Source organism: Otolemur garnettii, unplaced genomic scaffold (genome assembly GCF_000181295.1).
Source record: "Otolemur garnettii isolate 467f Iridium unplaced genomic scaffold, OtoGar3 scaffold00019, whole genome shotgun sequence".
Lineage (NCBI taxonomy): Eukaryota > Metazoa > Chordata > Mammalia > Primates > Galagidae > Otolemur > Otolemur garnettii.
The window spans coordinates 3,349,761-3,357,246 of NW_003852414.1; the positions used below are offsets into that span (position 1 = coordinate 3,349,761).

The following is a 7,486-nucleotide window of genomic DNA, read 5'->3' on the forward strand; positions in this document are numbered from 1 at the left end:
CACAGTGGGAAATATATGCCCCTGTGCAGCATGTGCTTTCGGTATAAAGAATGGAAAGATTTTCATCACTCAGGATGAAAAGTACACCACCAGAACCCACCCCATGCCAACTTGTTCAAAATTGGGCCTCAGACCCAGGGGCTGAATTGAAATTGAAGCTTCGACATCCCCCCGGGCAGGGAGGGAGGAGAAGGGGAGGTGAGCGTGCCTCCTGTCCAGACAGGTGCCTGCCAGAGGGAACGCAGGGACATATGTTCGTTACCCATGGTCAGAGATGATTAGAGGACCCAGGGCGGGTGGACAGAGGGGAACATGACTAATGTCAGACAGAGGCTAATTAAAAGCAGGATCTCAGGTCTCTTTTTCTTCTCTCCACTGTGTTCCTGCCCTGCGCTGTACACACGCAATTTAACATGCATGGAGAAATGAGACCAACCATCTCTAATTGCCCGAAAATGACATAGTGTTTGTTGTCCCGGGTGCTGCTTCGCCCAGGTGGAAATTGTTTTCCTGATTAGCCTGCTCGCTCGGACTCCGCTGTGGTCCACCGTAGAGTTGGATTTTTTTTTTTTCCTAATCTTAGTGAGAGGAGCACAATTCAGGCTGTTGATTGCTGAAACAACAAGAGCAAATCATTCTAGACAATGGCCATGACCCTGGATTGGCAATGGGACCAGAGAGAGGGAAAGCCCCCCTCACCCACAGCAAAGAGGTGAGCATGGGCCTCTTCCCATCTGTCCTCCACCCTCTGTCCTGAAGCTGAGCCTGCCAGGTTCATGCTTCTTTTGGGCAGGGGAGGAGTGTCAAATGATCCTTTACTGAAACATCTTCCCTTGTCCTTTTTAACTAGCTGAGCATTCCATGGCACCACTATTGGTGTCATCTATGATATCACAAGGGTGGCGGCCATCAACATGGCAGCCCACTGACTGGGCATTCCCCCGATCTCTGTAATGGTTCCGGAGACTTCTCTGGCTAAAGATGGGTGCTGCATCTGTCTGTCAATGTTGACAATTTTATGAAAGTGATATTTCCATTCTGTTCAATGTTTTTCTGTTTCTTCCTGTCTCTTGGTGTTTCCTTGAGGGCTCTGATGATGAAGGCAGAGGCAGAAGGTATCACATCTGTCTGAACCTGTCTGTTCTGGATAGTCAGTTTCACTGTAATCCTCAGACTTTTCTGGTCACCAGTTGCCTTGGTGATGTCATCATCAACCTTTTTTTGAGACAAACCCAGGGGGCCGATTTTGGGAGCCAGGTGGCACTGACTTTACCACTGGTGTATCTCAGGTGCACAACTTTGATCTTGTTGGGGTTGAACTTAGGTGGCATGGTAGAGGCAGCTGTATCAGATAAACCAGATTCGGACAACCAAAGAAAGTTACATCTTGGCCTCCTCTGAGCCAGAAGGAGGTTCATGCTTCTTACTTGGACTTCTGAAGTATTTCCTACCCTCAAGGTTCCTCATCCCAGCTCACGCATTCCTCCTCCACGTCCCACTAACTTGGTCGCGCTCAACCTAGCAGACTTGAAGGCTTCCGAACAAAGGGGTAATTTTCACAGCATTCTTCTGTACAATTGCAAACTTTTTCTATGGTATATGTGGTGGGAAAGAGGGAAGGGACATAAAAAAGCTGGGGGAAATGCAGATACTGTACATGGAACAGCAAAGGAAGCCCAAACAGTTTTGGCTACATTAATACTAGCCGTGAAAATTCACTGAGGGCTTCCTCTGTGCCAGGCACTGTGCTAAAATCTCATATGCATGCTTTTCTCATGTTCCACTAAGCCTAGGAGGTAGGCACTCATTCTACAGATAAGAAAGTTGAGGTTTAAAGAAGTTAAAGTGATACAGTCAGAAGCTGCCTGAACCAGAATCCACATGGCTTGGTCTGTCTTAGAACTTGGAGACACCTGCTCCACGTCCTCCCCCAACAAACACACAAGTTGAGTGTCCAGTGGGTTTAATCTGTTATTGATCCTTTCTATGGATTCTTTAAATTCCCCGAATGACTCCTTTGATTCCCTCCACACCAATATATCCTTTCTAATTTTATCTTGTCTTTCATTCATGCCTGGGGTCCATGTTAGATTTCGTCTGGGTGATTTTGCACTTTCCCTTCCGTTGTCTCCCTTGGTTTTTGTTGGTTTCTCCTCCTGTGTGCTTTCTGCTTGTCCTCCTCTACTTTCTCTTCTCACTTCCTCCTTCTCCTTAATTTTCCTTGTCTCTGTGCTTGGGTGTTGGAGTGCCCTCCTCAGCTAGCTCCTGGGGTCCCTTGCTGTCTCATGGTGCCCTCACAGTGACATTCTGGGTGGGACACTGCAGTGAGGTGGCTGGATTGCCCTTACCCTGATCTTACTGAGATCTGCTGGTAAGGAGATGTCACTAATCTGCCATCTTGGAGCTCTCTGTACATTCAAATTATCACATGTATCGATGTGAATCAAAGCTTCTGGTTTCTTTTTTATTTTAGTAGTAGTAGTAGTATTAATATTGCAGTTTTGGCCACGGCTGGGCTTGAACCCACCTCCCCCCAGTACATGGGTTTGGTGCTCCACTCCTTGAGCCACAGGCGCCACCCAAATCAAAGCTTCTTAATGATAGGTATGAGTCTGGTTAACAGAACTAGATGGCAATGGCACTTCTGCAATTTTTTTGTACGTGAGTTGCTAGCCAAACCAAATAATGAGCACCCTAATTCGTCACTAAAATGTCTAAACCCACCTTCATGCTCATCTCACACAGAGCAGCGCTTACAGGGCCTGTGGCTTGTCAATGATTTACACACTGAGATTCTAGAGGAGGACACAGAATTCCAGCCTGAAACCTAGAGCATGGGAAGGTGATTGATTGTACGTGGCTCATGATGAAGGTTTTGAGATACACAGAAATCCAGAAACATAAAATCCTTGCACTTGGAAACAAACGAAGACCTCCCAGCAACACTGGGAAGCTGAAGCTAGTTGAAACTAGCACAGGTGAGTCAGAGAGGATGCTGTCGACAGTGTCTCTTGGAAGTGAAATAATGGACCATGGGCAGTCTGTCTCAAAACTTCCGTAGTTGCTTTTGTGAGACTAAAGTCCAGGGGAGCAAAAAGAAAAAAAAGTGAAAAAGAAAAAGGAAAAGGAAATGTGTAGTGACCTCCCTATCCCAACTCAAAATGTGCTGGAGAAGGTAGAGAGGGCGGAGAAAGACTGAAAGGGAGAAGCAGGGAGAAGCGTTTCTTAAAAGGTGCAATTCCTTTGGGAAGAGCGTGCATATCTCCAAATGGTAGTCAATGGATAAAGAGGGACCACTCTAAAAGCTAAAACCTCCCTCTCTTCAGAATGAATAGCTCTTCTCATCTGTGCACCACTGGCGATTAATGATGCACCATCACATAACATGTCTTTTATTACCGTCTGGTACTATCGTCTTCAGATTTTGTTATTTAACTCCTCATGTGTTATCGACCTGTCTTCCTAAGTATATGGTAAGCTCCTTGAGAGGGGGGAAAATGAAGTTTAAAATTATTTTCAACTCCTGTAGTACCTAATGGAAAACCGAGTCTGTATTTATCAGTGGATAAGATGCTTGTGCTTATTTTTTTTCCCCCTCCTATCTTAAAGCAGCAAAAGAAATTTTAGCTAAAACCTACCAGAAGGATTCGAGGAGCATAGTAGAAAGAGCTTTGTTCACTGGGACTTCAGCTACTTTATTCCTGCATCTGCCCATCTGCTGATCCCTTGTTCAATGTTCCTAAGTGATACCAACAAGAAGGGCTCGGCGCCTGTGGCTCAAGCAGCTAAGGCGCCAGCCACGTACACCCAAGGTGGCGGGTTTGAATCCAGCCCGGGCCCACCAAACAACAATGACGGCTGCAACCAAAAAATAGCCGGGCATTGTGGTGGGCACCTGTGGTCCCAGCTACTTGGGAGGCTGAGGCAGGAGAATCGCTTGAGCCCAGGAGTTGGAGGTTGCTGTGAGCTGTGATGCCACGGCACTCTACCCAGGGGTCTCCGTCTCAAAAAAAAAAAAGAAGGATACAAAGGATAAATACAGGGCCATGTCCCTTAGGATTTTTCAGCTTAAAGGAAGAAGGAGGAGAGGTCAATGCTGACTAATAGTCCCAGGAAAATGGAAATGCTTGAGGGTCTTAGAGACCTGGTAACCACATCCTCACACACTTGTCTATTAACCCGCTCATTCATCCCAATGCATGCTGAAAAATGGAGTACATCCATAAATATGGTCGTGTTCTCATGAAGCTTGCATTCTCACAGATGAGGTAGACAGTTCCCCAAATCATGCCAGTGATTAGGTAATGGAAAGGCTAGAGAGAAGCACAAGCTTATATGGGAATGGGTTAACCCAGATTTGACCCAGAGCAGTTGTGATCAGACAAGCACTTGCCACAGCAGTTCCCTGGAAGCTGAGACTTGGAGGTTGTGCCGAGCTCTTTTCCACCTCAGCACAACCCAATCCCAGAGGTGGAAAAGAGCTCAGCACAAAACAAAACAAAAATTAAAGAAGGCTGGCAAGTCTCCAGCACGACTAGGGTGGGGGTGGAGTTGTAGATGGAGCAAGATGAGGGCAATGAGTGTGTGGGTGGGCTTGGGCATGGGTAGGGGTGGTTTTCATTTTGACTTCACTGGCTAGCATCCAACCCCCTTTTCTATTTGAAGGCATCTCTGACTGTGCAAAGCATCCGTAACTTCTACCACGATAGTCTCCTCTTACTGGGGATAAAGAAGAGAGCTACTCCTCCCATCCTCCAGCATTCAAGGTATAATCCCCGGATGTCTGTTCAGCCAATTGCTCACCTCCCTGAGTCTCTGATTTTAGAATTAGAGGCGCAAAATCAAAGGGAGAGGTTAATGCAGTGGTATCCTGGTGGCATCAAGCAGCAGTGGTCACACTGCCTGGCCCTCTGTTCTTCTAGATTCATCCTCCCATCTGTCCTCTAAGCCCTCTCGTTTCCCAAGTCACTCAGGGATTCTGTGAGCACCCTATTACACTCTTCCAAAGAGCCCCCTCTTTCTGTTTAAGATCGTAAGAATTAATTCTGTTTTTTTGCAACCCTAAAGAACCTGACCTAGCCAACAGTAATAAGGACGTTAGCTATTAAGCCAATAGCCTTGGAAGCTGTGAAGGGTTCCACCTAGGGCGTAACAAGACGACATTTGAATTTTAACATCATTAAAAGGCCTTATGGTTTTCGAATTACTTCCACGTGATTGATGTGGTTTTTATAGCAACCAGAGAAGTAGGTACTTGGTTTGCACCAAAAAGAGAATAGAATTGACACAAGCCAAGTGTGATTTTTTTTCCAATGCAAAACAGCCAAGTAATGGCCAAAGAAACATCGGAGAGCAGGTCTTCTGAGCTCTGGCACGTTCCTCTTTTATTATCCTACAGACGTGGGAAGCTAGAGAGCAAATTTCCTGATTTCTATGTCAGCAGCCGTGGCAAATTGTTTCCGAATTATACACGAAAACACCTATGGACGTTTCTGTAACTGCTATCCTCAGCCTCACCACTGTTTACAGTAGACAGGAGAGCCACACGGAGAAAAAAAAAGGTAGCATCCCCAGAACACAGTGCGCCTGGAAATACTTCTCACCTCCAGTTAGGAATTTATGGATTCACAAATGTGCGTCGCTGTAGAGACATGTGCTCTCCGAAGCAAATCTGAAGCTTGGAATCGTCAGATGCCAAACCACAAGAAAAAAAGGTGTGCTGGGGGGAAGATCAAGCATGGCATTTCGTAGCTTGCTGGGAAGCAGTGGAGATTCAACATCAAATCATAAGCTTCGATTTCAGGCCCCGAGTAAGAGACTTACCTAGTAGGACTATTATCAGGATGAACTGGAGGAATGCCTGGAAAGTTCTTAGCACAAAACCCAGTCTGGGGGCAGCTGTTCTGTGAAGTACTGCTTTCTTTACCTTGTTTCCGGCAATGTGACATCCAGGAGGGCTGTGACTTCTGGGGACAAGTGGGGATTGTTCCCCTGGGTATGGGTCCAAGAGGATCTTTAGCATAAAGGGCGATGGAAAGAGATTGGAGGAACGTCCAGTGGCAGAGGAAGAAAGTACAAGTTTATAGGAGAGTTTACAATATTTTGAGACTGGGGTGAAAGAGGAGGGTGGCAGAGGGAGGCACCTGTGGCTCAAAGGAGGAGGGCGCCGGCCCCATATGCCAGAGGTGGCAGGTTCAAACCCAGCCCCAGCCAAAAACTGCAAAAAAAAAAAAAAAAAAAAAAGAATGGGGGTAGATTCCAGGTACCCCGGTTGGGTTGTGCTAAGGTGGGAAAGAGCTTGACATGCACACACACAAAGAAATGAAATAGGACCCGCGTGTCTCCAGCATGGCTGGGAATGGTGGGGCGAGGGAGTTATCAGCGTCTCCACTTACTTCCAAGGCCAGTCATGTTCCTCCGATTTTCTCTCTAATACTTTATCTGGAACTTAGGTGACCTAGTCAACCTTCAGTTAGAAGAAAGAAATTGTCATTTGAAATGAAACACCCAGAACTTATTTCACTTTCTCTCTCTCTCTATGTCATTTTTTCCTAAAAACCAATGGATGAGAAAAGTTGACATTACCCCCCCCTTTTTTTTCCCAGAGAAACAAAATAATTTTTCAATAAAGACTGTTGTTTCCTATAAAAACCAAATAGTTTTCTAAATGCAAATTTTATTTTCCCAAATATTTGATGAAAGCAAGCTGTAAAATGCTGAAGGAGTTTAGTCAGCTGTGCACATTGACTTTTGAAGTGTAAAATAAACCTTTGCTTAACAGATGTCGGGACTGTGACTTTGAGAGATAATGACAGTTTTTATAGTAGGTTGGTGGCAGAATTTCTAAGGGGAATGAATAAAGTTTTGGTGCCAAGTCTGGAAGAAAAATGACAACATGATTATTAATGATTGACTGAATTAAGGAAAGCAAAAATAAGTGTTTTTAATTTGTTTGATTAGACAGTGTAAACTGTTCCATAAATATCACGAAAATACATTTTACAAAGGGATGGGCTGTACTCGCAGGTAGGAATTAGAGTAACTCCAAGGCCCTCCCTCCCTCTTTCCCTCCCTCCAAACTCACCATGAATGAAATTGATTTAAAATAAATTCAAAAGCTTCACGCAAGGAATCCAAGTGGACATGGAAGACTTTTTAATAACTAGGTTCAGACTCCACTTCCCTAGCCAAGGTAGCCAATAGAGAGAACTTTGCCATCCTGACAAACGCATCCCCACTGGATGATGTAGGTCAGCAGCCGACACATTTAGTGAAATCAAAATTATTCTTCAGGCCATTTAGCCAAAATCAAATGCCCCTGGGCCCAATTCCAGTATCCTACAATCTCCCCCCTGAATCCAGCCTGCCTGCAACCGAGTGACTTCTGGATGCAGCTCAAGTTCTATCTTTCTGCATAAATTTCTCTGAATCCTCTAGTCTCTAAGCAGCTCTCCCTTCCCTGAAGATGAAGGTCTCGGTGTATTCT

The 7,486-nt window shown here is 45.4% G+C and overlaps 1 pseudogene; it reads right to left on the reverse strand.

Annotated features, from left to right (window-relative positions):
* Nucleotides 1-793: 793 nt before the first annotated feature.
* On the reverse strand, nt 794-1,331 carry LOC100950193 (annotated as a pseudogene).
* Nucleotides 1,332-7,486: the final 6,155 nt, after the last annotated feature.